This window comes from Oncorhynchus kisutch, unplaced genomic scaffold (genome assembly GCF_002021735.2).
Source record: "Oncorhynchus kisutch isolate 150728-3 unplaced genomic scaffold, Okis_V2 Okis05a-Okis16b_hom, whole genome shotgun sequence".
Taxonomy (NCBI): domain Eukaryota; kingdom Metazoa; phylum Chordata; class Actinopteri; order Salmoniformes; family Salmonidae; genus Oncorhynchus; species Oncorhynchus kisutch.
The window spans coordinates 2,715,561-2,727,485 of NW_022261982.1; positions in this window are offsets into that span (position 1 = coordinate 2,715,561).

Consider the following 11,925-nt stretch of genomic DNA (forward strand, 5'->3'; position numbering starts at 1 on the left):
CCAATTCTCATACCGCCAGTGGTTTAAAGTACTTAAGTGAAAATACTTTAAAGTACTACTTAAGTAGTTTTTTGAGGTATCTGTACTTTACTTGACTATTTTTGGCAACTTTTACTTTTACTTCACTACATTCTTAAAGAAAGTATGTACTTTTTACTCCATACATTTTCCCTGACACCCAAAAGTACTAATTTTGACAGGAAAATGGTCCAATTTACACACTTATCAAGAGAACATCTCTGTTCATCTCTACTGCCTCTGATCTGGGGGACTCACTAAACAGAGAACATCCCTGGTCATCTCTACTGCCTCTGATCTGGGGGACTCACTAAACAGAGAACATCCCTGGTCATCTCTACTGCCTCTGATCTGGGGGACTCACTAAACAGAGAACATCCCTGGTCATCTCTACTGCCTCTGATCTGGGGGACTCACTAAACAGAGAACATCCCTGGTCATCTCTACTGCCTCTGATCTGTCGGACTCACTAAACACTAATGCTTTGTTCGTAAATTATGTCTGAGTGTTGGAGTGTGTCCCTGGCTATCCGCCAATAACAAAAAACAAGAAAATTGTGCCGTCTGGTTCGCTTAATATGAGGAACTTGAAATAATATATACTTTTACTTTTGATACTTAAGTACATTTTAGCAATGCCATTTACTTTTGATACTTAAGTACATTTTAGCAATGCCATTTACTTTTGATACTTAAGTATATTTAAAACCAAATACTTTTTTACTTTTACTCAAGTAGTATTTTACTGGGTGACTCACTTTTACTTGAGTCATTTTATATCAAGGTATCTTTACTTCTACTCAAGTATGACAATTGAGTTATTTTTCCACCACTGCATACCGCCCCAACAGATCTACAGATGACACAATCTCTATTGCACTCCACACTGCCCTTTCCCACCTGGACAAAAGGAACACATATGCGAGAATGCTGTTCATTGACTACAGCTCAGCGTTCAACACCATAGTGCCCACAAAGCTCATCACTAACCATGTTCCAAACACATCAAGACAGTCATGAAGAGGGCACGACAACACCTTTTCCCCATCAGGAGACTGAAAAGATTTGGCATTGGTCTCCAGATCCTCAAAAGGTTCTACAGCTGCACCATCGAGAGCATTCTGACCGGTTGCATCACCTCCTGGTATGGCAACTGCTCGGAATCCGACTGTAAGGCACTACAGAGGGTATTTCGTATGGCCCAGTACATCACTGGGACCAAGCTTCCTGCCATCCAGGACATACAGTATATACTAGGCAGTGTCAGAGGTAGGTCCCAAAAATTGTCAAAGACTCCAGTCCCCCTAGTCATAGACTTCCCCCCCCTTTACACTGCTACTTCTCGCTGTTTATTATCAATGCATAGTCACTTCACCCCTACCTATATGTACAAATTACCTCGACTAACCTATACCCATTGTATTTAATTTTTTATTTTATTTAGTAAATATTTTATTAACTCTATTTCTAGAACTGCATTGTTGGTTAAGGGCTTATAAGTAAGCATTTCACGGTAAGGTCGGCGCATGTGACAAATAACATTTGATTTCATTTGATTTTACACACATGGAACTCACGTGAACCCCTCATGAACCCCACATACAGATGTGAAAACTGTATACACACTCACACGCATGCACACAGACACACACACACCACCACACACTGATGATGAGTCGATATGGCAGTCCCCATCCTAACCCTGAGCAGACACATCTGGGAATCAACTGTCTGCCGATTTAGTCTGTAAGCTCGTCATCCTCCTATGTGTCAGCATAATCGCTCAGTGGACCCTGATAGACCACTTTAATTGCATTTATATCATCGGATACTACCTAAAAATGTCTCATGAGAATTCCAAACTGGAGGAAAGGTGGTGCAGCCTACTTCAAGTTTATGTGTATACTGTAATAGCAACAATGCAGTCCAGAACTGGACAGCATTATGGGCCCTTAGTCGAGATCAAAAGTGTTTTAAGGCCTTTCTGAGTGACTAAATATTGTCCTGAGTGACTAAGTATTGTCCTGAGTGACTAAGTATTGTCCTGAGTGACTAAGTATTGTCCTGTGTGACTAAGTATTTTCTTAAGTGACTAAGTATTGTCCTAAGTGACAAAGTATACCCTAAGTGACTAAGTATTATCCTGAGTGACTAAATAGTGCCATGAGGGACTAAGTATTTTCCCAAGTGACTACGTATTGTCCTAAGTGACTAAGTATTGTCCTGACTAAGAATTGTCCAGAGTGACTAAGTATTGTCCTGAGTGACTAAGTATTGTTCTGAGTGACAAAATATTGTCCTGAGTGACTAAGTATTGTCCTAAGTGACTAAGTATTGTCCTGAGTGACTAAGTATTGTCCTGACTAAGAAGTGTCCTGAGTGACTAAGTATTTTCCTACGTGACTAAGAATTGTCCTGAGTGACTAAGAATTGTCCTGAGTGACTAAGTATTGTCCTGAGTGACTAAGTATTGTTCTGAGTGACTAAGTATTGAATTGAGTATTGTCCTGAGTGACTAAGTATTGTCCTGAGTGACTAAGTATTGTTCTGAGTGACTAAATATTGTCCCGAGTGACTAAGTATTGTCCTAAGTGACTAAGTATTTTCCTAAGTGACTAAGTATTGTCCTGAGTGACTAAGTATTGTCCTGACTAAGAAGTGTCCTGAGTGACTAAGTATTGTCCTGAGTGACTAAGTATTGTCCTGACTAAGAATTGTCCCGAGTGACTAAGTATTGTCCTGAGTGACTAAGTATTGTTCTGAGTGACTAAATATTGTCCTGAGTGACTAAGTATTGTCCTAAGTGACTAAGTATTGTCCTGAGTGACTAAGTATTGTCCTGAGTGACTAAGTATTTTCCTACGTGACTAAGAATTGTCCTGAGTGACTAAGAATTGTCCTGAGTGACTAAGTATTGTCCTGAGTGACTAAGTATTGTTCTGAGTGACTAAGTATTGAATTGAGTATTGTCCTGAGTGACTAAGTATTGTCCTGAGTGACTAAGTATTGTTCTGAGTGACTAAATATTGTCCTGAGTGACTAAGTATTGTCCTAAGTGACTAAGTATTTTCCTAAGTGACTAAGTATTGTCCTGAGTGACTAAGTATTGTCCTGACTAAGAAGTGTCCTGAGTGACTAAGTATTGTCCTGAGTGACTAAGTATTGTCCTGACTAAGAATTGTCCCGAGTGACTAAGTATTGTCCTGAGTGACTAAGTATTGTCCTGAGTGACTAAGTATTGTTCTGAGTGACTAAATATTGTCCTGAGTGACTAAGTATTGTCCTACGTGACTAAGTATTGTCCTGAGTGACTAAGTATTGTCCTGAGTGACAAAGTATTGTCCTGACTAAGAAGTGTCCTGAGTGACTAAATATTGTCCTGAGTGACTAAGTATTGTCCTAAGTGACTAAGTATTGTCCTGAGTGACTAAGTATTGTCCTGACTAAGAAGTGTCCTGAGTGACTAAGTATTTTCCTACGTGACTAAGAATTGTCCTGAGTGACTAAGAATTGTCCTGAGTGACTAAGTATTGTCCTGAGTGACTAAGTATCGTTCTGAGTGGCTAAGTATTGAATTGAGTATTGTCCTGAGTGACTGAACCCCTCATGAACCCCACATACAGATGTGAAAACTGTATACACACTCACACGCATGCACACAGACACACACACACCACCACACACTGATGATGAGTCGATATGGCAGTCCCCATCCTAACCCTGAGCAGACACATCTGGGAATCAACTGTCTGCCGATTTAGTCTGTAAGCTCGTCATCCTCCTATGTGTCAGCATAATCGCTCAGTGGACCCTGATAGACCACTTTAATTGCATTTATATCATCGGATACTACCTAAAAATGTCTCATGAGAATTCCAAACTGGAGGAAAGGTGGTGCAGCCTACTTCAAGTTTATGTGTATACTGTAATAGCAACAATGCAGTCCAGAACTGGACAGCATTATGGGCCCTTAGTCGAGATCAAAAGTGTTTTAAGGCCTTTCTGAGTGACTAAATATTGTCCTGAGTGACTAAGTATTGTCCTGAGTGACTAAGTATTGTCCTGAGTGACTAAGTATTGTCCTGTGTGACTAAGTATTTTCTTAAGTGACTAAGTATTGTCCTAAGTGACAAAGTATACCCTAAGTGACTAAGTATTATCCTGAGTGACTAAATATTGTCTCGAGTATTGTCCTGAGTGACTAAATAGTGCCATGAGGGACTAAGTATTTTCCCAAGTGACTACGTATTGTCCTAAGTGACTAAGTATTGTCCTGACTAAGAATTGTCCAGAGTGACTAAGTATTGTCCTGAGTGACTAAGTATTGTTCTGAGTGACTAAATATTGTCCTGAGTGACTAAGTATTGTCCTAAGTGACTAAGTATTGTCCTGAGTGACTAAGTATTGTCCTGACTAAGAAGTGTCCTGAGTGACTAAGTATTTTCCTACGTGACTAAGAATTGTCCTGAGTGACTAAGAATTGTCCTGAGTGACTAAGTATTGTCCTGAGTGACTAAGTATTGTTCTGAGTGACTAAGTATTGAATTGAGTATTGTCCTGAGTGACTAAGTATTGTCCTGAGTGACTAAGTATTGTTCTGAGTGACTAAATATTGTCCTGAGTGACTAAGTATTGTCCTAAGTGACAAAGTATTTTCCTAAGTGACTAAGTATCGTCCTGAGTGACTAAGTATTGTCCTGACTAAGAAGTGTCCTGAGTGACTAAGTATTGTCCTGAGTGACTAAGTATTGTCCTGACTAAGAATTGTCCCGAGTGACTAAGTATTGTCCTGAGTGACTAAGTATTGTTCTGAGTGACTAAATATTGTCCTGAGTGACTAAGTATTGTCCTAAGTGACTAAGTATTGTCCTGAGTGACTAAGTATTGTCCTGAGTGACTAAGTATTTTCCTACGTGACTAAGAATTGTCCTGAGTGACTAAGAATTGTCCTGAGTGACTAAGTATTGTCCTGAGTGACTAAGTATTGTTCTGAGTGACTAAGTATTGAATTGAGTGACTAAGTATTGTCCTAAGTGACTAAGTATTTTCCTAAGTGACTAAGTATTGTCCTGAGTGACTAAGTATTGTCCTGACTAAGAAGTGTCCTGAGTGACTAAGTATTGTTCTGAGTGACTAAATATTGTCCTGAGTGACTAAGTATTGTCCTAAGTGACTAAGTATTTTCCTAAGTGACTAAGTATTGTCCTGAGTGACTAAGTATTGTCCTGACTAAGAAGTGTCCTGAGTGACTAAGTATTGTCCTGAGTGACTAAGTATTGTCCTGACTAAGAATTGTCCCGAGTGACTAAGTATTGTCCTGAGTGACTAAGTATTGTCCTGAGTGACTAAGTATTGTTCTGAGTGACTAAATATTGTCCTGAGTGACTAAGTATTGTCCTAAGTGACTAAGTATTGTCCTGAGTGACTAAGTATTGTCCTGAGTGACTAAGTATTGTCCTGACTAAGAAGTGTCCTGAGTGACTAAGTATTTTCCTACGTGACTAAGAATTGTCCTGAGTGACTAAGAATTGTCCTGAGTGACTAAGTATTGTCCTGAGTGACTAAGTATTGTTCTGAGTGACTAAGTATTGAATTGAGTATTGTCCTGAGTGACTAAGTATTGTCCTGAGTGACTAAGTATTGTTCTGAGTGACTAAATATTGTCCTGAGTGACTAAGTATTGACCTGAGTGACTAACTATTGTCCTGAGTGACAAAGTATTGTTCTGAGTGACAAAGTATTGTCCTGAGTGACTAAGTATTGTTCTGAGTGACTAAGTATTGAATTGAGTATTGTCCTGAGTGACTAAGTATTGTCCTGAGTGACTAAGTATTGTTCTGAGTGACTAAATATTGTCCTGAGTGACTAAGTATTGACCTGAGTGACTAACTATTGTCCTGAGTGACAAAGTATTGTTCTGAGTGACTAAATATTGTCCTGAGTGACTAAGTATTGTCCTAAGTGACTAAGTATTGTCCTGAGTGACTAAGTATTGTCCTGAGTGACTAAGTATTTTCCTACGTGACTAAGAATTGTCCTGAGTGACTAAGAATTGTCCTGAGTGACTAAGTATTGTCCTGAGTGACTAAGTATTGTTCTGAGTGACTAAGTATTGAATTGAGTGACTAAGTATTGTCCTAAGTGACTAAGTATTTTCCTAAGTGACTAAGTATTGTCCTGAGTGACTAAGTATTGTCCTGACTAAGAAGTGTCCTGAGTGACTAAGTATTGTTCTGAGTGACTAAATATTGTCCTGAGTGACTAAGTATTGTCCTAAGTGACTAAGTATTTTCCTAAGTGACTAAGTATTGTCCTGAGTGACTAAGTATTGTCCTGACTAAGAAGTGTCCTGAGTGACTAAGTATTGTCCTGAGTGACTAAGTATTGTCCTGACTAAGAATTGTCCCGAGTGACTAAGTATTGTCCTGAGTGACTAAGTATTGTCCTGAGTGACTAAGTATTGTTCTGAGTGACTAAATATTGTCCTGAGTGACTAAGTATTGTCCTAAGTGACTAAGTATTGTCCTGAGTGACTAAGTATTGTCCTGAGTGACTAAGTATTGTCCTGACTAAGAAGTGTCCTGAGTGACTAAGTATTTTCCTACGTGACTAAGAATTGTCCTGAGTGACTAAGAATTGTCCTGAGTGACTAAGTATTGTCCTGAGTGACTAAGTATTGTTCTGAGTGACTAAGTATTGAATTGAGTATTGTCCTGAGTGACTAAGTATTGTCCTGAGTGACTAAGTATTGTTCTGAGTGACTAAATATTGTCCTGAGTGACTAAGTATTGACCTGAGTGACTAACTATTGTCCTGAGTGACAAAGTATTGTTCTGAGTGACTAAGTATTGTCCTGAGTGACTAAGTATTGTTCTGAGTGACTAAGTATTGAATTGAGTATTGTCCTGAGTGACTAAGTATTGTCCTGAGTGACTAAGTATTGTTCTGAGTGACTAAATATTGTCCTGAGTGACTAAGTATTGACCTGAGTGACTAACTATTGTCCTGAGTGACAAAGTATTGTTCTGAGTGACTAAGTATTGTCCTGAGTGACTAAGTGTTGCCCCCTCATCAGTCCCCTACTTAGCCCAAATCTATTGCTGTCTGCAGTGGAAGAAATCAGTGCCAATGACTTAAACGGCAGATTCTGCCGACTCATCAGTCCAGGATCCGTCCCAACAGTAAATAATGTTTAGTGAGCACTTAGAGATATGGATATTAGGGATTGCCTGTGTGTTTAATAATCCATACTCAGCTGAAATAGATTTTTACTCTGATATAAATCAGCTTACTTTAGCCAACACTAATGTCTCCTGGTATCGAATCTCAGCATTTCATTTGAACTTTAAATGAGTATCAATCAGTGAGCTAAATATGGTGTGTGTGTGTGTGCGTGTGTGTGCGTGTGCAGCTATATTACCAGAGTAACAAGATAAACGTTGACACTCCCAAGAGGGGGGTCAAAGGCAGCACAGCCACGCTTGTTGAAGTCAGGTTATCCCAATGTTTGAAGTAAAAGTCAAAGACAATATTTCGGTGTGCGAGGCCCCTGGCTCACAGTGGAGTGCTATGCTGTCAGACAAGGGCCCCATTGATGCCTCTGGAGAGGAAAGTGAGGGGAGGTTTCCCAGGGGAGGTCCCTGGACTGTTGTATCTGAAGGGGTCTAGGATGCTCTGCTGGCCAAACCAACCGTACTGTGATGGCTCAGATATTTTGAGTGCGCACGCATATGTATGAGCAGGTGCCTGTGAGCAGTGGGTCTCTCTTTGGTGTTTCGAGTTGCATTTACCAAATGACTGGGATATGAGAGAGACAGACAGACGGACAGACGGGCAGACAGGAAAACAAGCAGACAGAGACACAAGAACGTGATGCAACAGGATGTAAACTATCTGATAGGAGTTATAGTGGATGGAGGACTCCCTTGACACTTCTATCACTTCTACAGGAAGAGGAAGAAAGGTTCAACTCACATCCAGCCAACCCAAGCCCCCCCCCCCCCCCCACACACACACACACACATACACATACACACAGAATGGTGAGAGGAGTGAGCGTGGTACCCTCACAAACACCCAAACTAAACTACCTCACTGTAACATCCTTCATTATGAACTAGGGCTGTCAAACGATTCAACAAATGTATCACGTTAATCACAGGATTTTCTATGATTAATCACGATTAATCGTAAATTCGGAAGTTGCTGAAGTTTAGCTGTAATTTAAGATTTTTTATAGAAGGACCATTACAAGAATATTGGTGACATGATTTTGTCCAAATTAACGGTTAGCAAAATCAGGTAAATTGATAAAGCCCACTTTCTTTAACCTCAAAGTCAACTTTGACATTGTATTGTTGTTTTTATAGATGATGTATTTTGGATGTTTTTTATTTATTTTCAACTATTTCAGACAATGCCGTTTAGTCACTGCCATAACATTAGTACAATAACATTAAACAAGTTAACTGGAGTTGACTGATGAGCTCTGACAGCCCTATTATGGACAGAGAGAATATTCATCTTTCCACTCCCTCCGTCTATTCTGAACAGTACACTGTAGCACAAGGTCCTCGGGCTCTGCCTGATTGACATGTCCAATGGTGAAAAGCATCAAGGTAGCCCACTCTATAGTCTTTAATTCAGATCTACGAATATAATAATTGATCATTGAATCTATTTTGACACAATAACTGTAAAGAACCCTAATGTAATTAGACCCATACAGCAGATACATTAGGCTAGTGCAGCAGGAAACTTCTTCTTAGTTTTAAAGGCAAAATGAAACTAATCTGGCAACACGCCATTTCTGGTCCTCATTCATTCTCAAAGTGGAGGCAAACCTGGCAACCCGCCTGTTTTTTCCTCTCCTGGTTACAGAGGAGTGGAGGGCCCAGAGCCACGGCTGTCACTGTGTTTTTATGCCCCCCTCCTAACAGTACAACCGGGGTCCTGTTCGGTCCAGCAGAATACACAATCACAACTGCTGAGTGTCAAGTCAGCAGAGAGAGGGATTTACAAACTGCCATACGCTTCATATTGATGGGCAGCCATGTCTGAGTCACACTAGAATAGGGAAGAGAATGGGGGGGGGGGGGGGGGTATCCATTTTGTGTAACGGAGACATTGGAGAATGAGTGGTGAGTAACCTTGTCTGAGACTGAAGACTTGTGGTAGCTGTAATGCCTAGGCTTCAGCTCAGAGGGCTAACAGAGTCTTGTGTTCAAACCCCATCAAGTCACATATGATTATTTCCTATACAAGACCATGAAACCTGTGGAAGGGGTCATCAAATATGAACTCTACTATGGTCAAGCACCAAAACCAGGAACTTCAATACCTGACTAACTACTCTAATTTAATTCGGTGAAGGCATTCCTCTGGATCAGAGTGGTAGCCGTGAGTGAAATTCCACTCCGAACTTTGTAGAGCTTTGTATTGGCCTCTTACTCAAGGATTCAGCTCTTTTGTGTTGATCTGCCCTTCTAGAAAGTACCAAGTCATTGAGAGAGTGAAGCACCTTTCCTTCCTGTCACAATAAGCCGCCCTGATCTAGAGAAATCAACAGACAGATGGAAAAACAAAACGCAAGTCAAACGATGCAGATTATTTCACGAGGAATAGTTCATGTGTGACAGGAAGCGTTTGACTGATGTCTCAAAACCTTGCAGACTTGGTGGCTACAGAGTTAGCACTGAGAGTTAGTTTTCATCTTATATCAGCATGCTGTGGGTGTTACACTGCTACTTTGTGATGCATCGCTGCCAAAAAGAATGGCCTTAAATCTGTCAGGCATGGTAAGGGAGTTTTGCAGTCGCTGTTACGGTCAAAACAAATATTGTGTCATGAAAGGTGTACCCAAACGTGCTTCAGCCCAGCTTGAACAGAAGTATAAAGGATGAAAAGTATTCATACAGGATGCTCGACAGGCTTTGCCCCCTCGATCCACATGGTCTGGATTTTGCCATCTCCAACCATCTTGCGGTTCAAACACACAACAGCACTGATCCTCTTCTTTCCTCGGCCGAGGAGCTGGGTTCTCACTACGACACACTCCTCTCCTCCGGCCTTGACTCTGTTGCACTTCTGATAACTCGGACTGTGTCCTTCTCCTTCTCTGCTCCCTGGTTTACCTGTGAGCTGCATTCTATGAAGTCCACTGGCCGACAACTGGAGAGGCTCTATAAAAATCTGGTCACACAGTCCACTCAGAGGCCTGGAGGACTAAACGGTGCTCTCTCCCAGGCCAAATCAATCTACTACTCCAACCTCATCAATAATGGCCAAGGCAATCCCAGAACCCTTTTCTCCACCATCAACAGACTACTCAGGCCTTTGGATTCCTCCCCCTCACTGGCTCTTTACAGCCTTGTAATACATGTCTGGACTTTTTTCAGTCCAAAATGGAATACATCTGCCTGCAGCTTCAGATGTCCCCCAGCCTGCACCCAGCCCCAGTTGTGGTGAACACGACCCACACAGCCTTCTGGAAGGCTCTTTAAATCCCACCTATTACTATTTTATTGTTATTGTTTAGGATATGAAAGTGGAAAAGTTTTCGGGCATTTTGGGGACACATTTAGATCCACATTCGGGTTCTCTTCCCGTTAATGGTTGGGGACTTGGAGGAGACCGCTCTGGGTGTTGTAGGGTAGTGTTGTAGGGCAGTGTTGTAGGGAAGTGTTGTAGGGTAGTGTTGTAGGGCAGTGTCGTAGGGCAGTGTTGTAGGGCAGTTTTGTAGGGTAGTGTTGTAGGGCAGTGTTGTAGGGCAGTGTTGTAGGGCAGTGTTGTAGGGTAGTGTTGTAGGGTAGTGTTGTAGGGCAGTGTTGTAGGGCAGTTTTGTAGGGCAGTGTTGTAGGGCAGTGTTGTAGGGCAGTTTTGTAGGGCAGTGTTGTAGGGCAGTGTTGTAGGGCAGTGTTGTAGGGCAGTGTTGTAGGGCAGTGTTGTAGGGCAGTGTTGTAGGGCAGTGTTGTAGGGTAGTGTTGTAGGGCAGTGTTGTAGGGCAGTTTTGTAGGGCAGTGTTGTAGGGCAGTGTTGTAGGGCAGTTTTGTAGGGCAGTGTTGTAGGGCAGTGTTGTAGGGCAGTTTTGTAGGGCAGTGTTGTAGGGCAGTGTTGTAGGGCAGTTTTGTAGGGTAGTGTTGTAGGGCAGTGTTGTAGGGTAGTGTTGTAGGGTAGTGTTGTAGGGCAGTGTTGTAGGGCAGTGTTGTAGGGCAGTGTTGTAGGGGAGTGTTGTAGGATAGTGTTGTAGGGCAGTGTTGTAGGGCAGTGTTATAGGGCAGTGTTGTAGGGCAGTGTTCTAGAGCAGTGTTGTAGGGTAGTGTTGTAGGGCAGCCACTGACCTAAAGAAAAGGAAGAAGGGAAAGTCAATAGAACAGGTTTCTTCTTTAAAACGCTTTAAAAAAGCATCTTTCCTCCCAGTATTATCATTAAAAGTGTATGTTTTTGTATAACAGCAACGTGTGTGACTGAATAATATCAACACTTTTAATTATGCTTTTTGCTGACATTTGCAAAATATTTTGTAACATTTCCCATTAATAAAGCATTTGTAATAATACTAATACAAAAACGTAGTTATAACTGTTAGTAGAATGTCCTATTACTACCAGAGCAAATGTATATTAGGAGACAAAGTATAAAAGCAACCATTCTGTCAAGTAGCCTTATCAATATCAATTAGAACCGTATCACGCCCTTACATCGAGAGTGACCATTCTATCCAAAGGGGGGTGCGCATCTCTCACTCTTAATAGAATGAAAACACAATTATATGACTGAAGAAATTAGTTTGAAGAAAAAGGCTCTGGGTTGTTAAAAGTTAGCCTACCTACAATTAAATTGTAACAAACATGTCCTTAATTTGAGATTTAAAACACCCTCAACCGATTCGTAGGTTCAAAACTCCCCT